This window comes from Myotis brandtii, unplaced genomic scaffold (assembly GCF_000412655.1).
Source record: "Myotis brandtii unplaced genomic scaffold, ASM41265v1 scaffold3, whole genome shotgun sequence".
NCBI classification, from domain to species: Eukaryota; Metazoa; Chordata; class Mammalia; order Chiroptera; family Vespertilionidae; genus Myotis; species Myotis brandtii.
In genome coordinates this window covers 1,235,460-1,237,308 of record NW_005361457.1, presented here as the reverse complement: position 1 = coordinate 1,237,308, position 1,849 = coordinate 1,235,460, and the positions used below count along the sequence as shown (strand labels likewise).

Below are 1,849 nucleotides of genomic sequence, written 5' to 3'. Positions count from 1 at the left end.
TCTCTCTCTCTCTCTCTCTCTCTCTCTCTCTCTCTCTCTCTCTCTCCCTCCCTCCATCTGTTGTGTGTGTATGTGTGTGTGTTTGCTATTTTCAGCACTGAGTGCAGTCTTCTGAGTGCTTCTCCTTGTTAGGATGTTTGTCTGCCCTTCACCAGCCTCTGGCCAGGGCTTGAGGGGCCTCCTGCATCTCTTTGCCAGTGGTGCGTCCTCATTTCCATGATTTCCACGCAGCACAGGCTTCATACCTTTATTGCCCAACTTTTTATTTTTTCCCTAAGCACAGATGAATGGCAGGTGTTACAGATCATTTGTAACTTAATATTATGTTTCTGGTGAAAAACACTTTTGCTTTTGAAAACGTCTTCCAAACCCTGAAGGTTATTTCCTTCTATCAAAAAATATTCTTTAATTCTGGGACATGCTAGCTTATTAAATCACAGCTCAGCTCTAGGTGCTCCAGTAGAGAAAACTCTGCTAGCATTCATTTCCTCCAGCGCATGTCTTATTGCTGTCACCGAAATACAGAGAAGTGTCTGAAAATTATAATATAATATAATATAATATAATATAATATAATATAATATAATATAAAATTTTGTGCTACTCCCTACCTACCCCAAAAAACCAAACCCCAAATTTTCTCATCATGCTTTTATAGATGCCACAGAGAATTTTGAAATCTTGAGATTCCTACTGGGTTAAATGAAAGAGAGGTTTTCTATTTATCAGGATATTATTTTGCCATTACAATCTGATACTTTAATGGAAAGCTTTTGTATGTTAGCTCTCTTTGTTTACGAACTATGAAGAGCACAAATTGAGAATGCCAGCACACATTTTAAAAAGTTCTATTGCTTGAAGTGAAAATGCTTTCTCCTAAAATCCTAATGCTAGATTCAGTTCCATTGTTAACCTTAGCTCATAGATATTTTTGCACAGCTGGTTTATGTAATGGATAAGCAAAGCAGGTAATTTTTCCTTTTAGTCTACTATGTATCCTCTAAAAGTCACCTCATTTTTGGCAAACTTCTGTCACTCAACCCACCCCCAGTTTTATGCCCTCTTTCTTCAATGGCTGTCTGCGGTTTCAGACCTTTTTATTTCAGAAATGCCTCCTGCCTCTTCCTGGGATCATGGCGATCCTTCCGCTGTGTTCCAGCACTAGCACCTACGTCCACACAGCAGCCCATGATGCTTCCCCATCCTACTCACTGTCTCCTTCTAACTAGAGAGGTTCGCCTCCCAGGATTCTCTAATTTCCTATTAACCACACAAACTCTGACCTTGGGTTTGGGAAACGTTCTCCATGTATAATTATTCCTCCAAAATGAATAAGTCTGTTGAAAGTCTCTTAGATGTGAGTTGCCCAGGGTTTTACCCTGCTGGCCAGCAGTTACGTTCTCTGCTGAATATATGAAAGTTTCCCTTAATTTTCCTTTCTGAACCATTTGTTTCTCTTAACCAGAGGCTCCCTGGTGCCAAAGTACCCTGGTTCTCTATGGAGCAAATGTTGTTTGGACAAATGGATATGGCCTTTTAGTTTAAATCAAACAAAAACAAACATCAGCACCTGTGTCCCTCATAGGCATGGCATCAGGGAAGAGTACCCCTTTAACTTCTGTATTCCTTTCTGGGCAGCACGGGATGGATTTTCCCCTCTATGTCTGTGCTGCCCAGACAAGGTCTGCATTCTAGCCTCTGCTCATTGCCCTGACTTATCACACTTGATATGCCGTGTGAGACTGTCCATCTGTCAAAAGAGAGTAAAAATGAAGTGATAGGGGGAAACCCTGGTGCCAGTACTCTGCTCTGCTAATTTATTTATTTATTTATTTTTAATTTTTTTTTA

At 40.3% G+C, this 1,849-nt stretch overlaps 1 long non-coding RNA gene across 1 annotated transcript in view; it reads right to left on the bottom strand.

The window, feature by feature from the left end:
- Positions 1-61: 61 nt before the first annotated feature.
- The window catches only part of LOC106726654, a 12,157-nt gene continuing 10,369 nt past the window's right edge, over positions 62-1,849 (bottom strand). The window contains exon 3 of the long non-coding RNA XR_001362725.1: positions 62-533. This is a non-coding gene — a long non-coding RNA (uncharacterized LOC106726654). The remainder of the gene's footprint in view (positions 534-1,849) is intronic.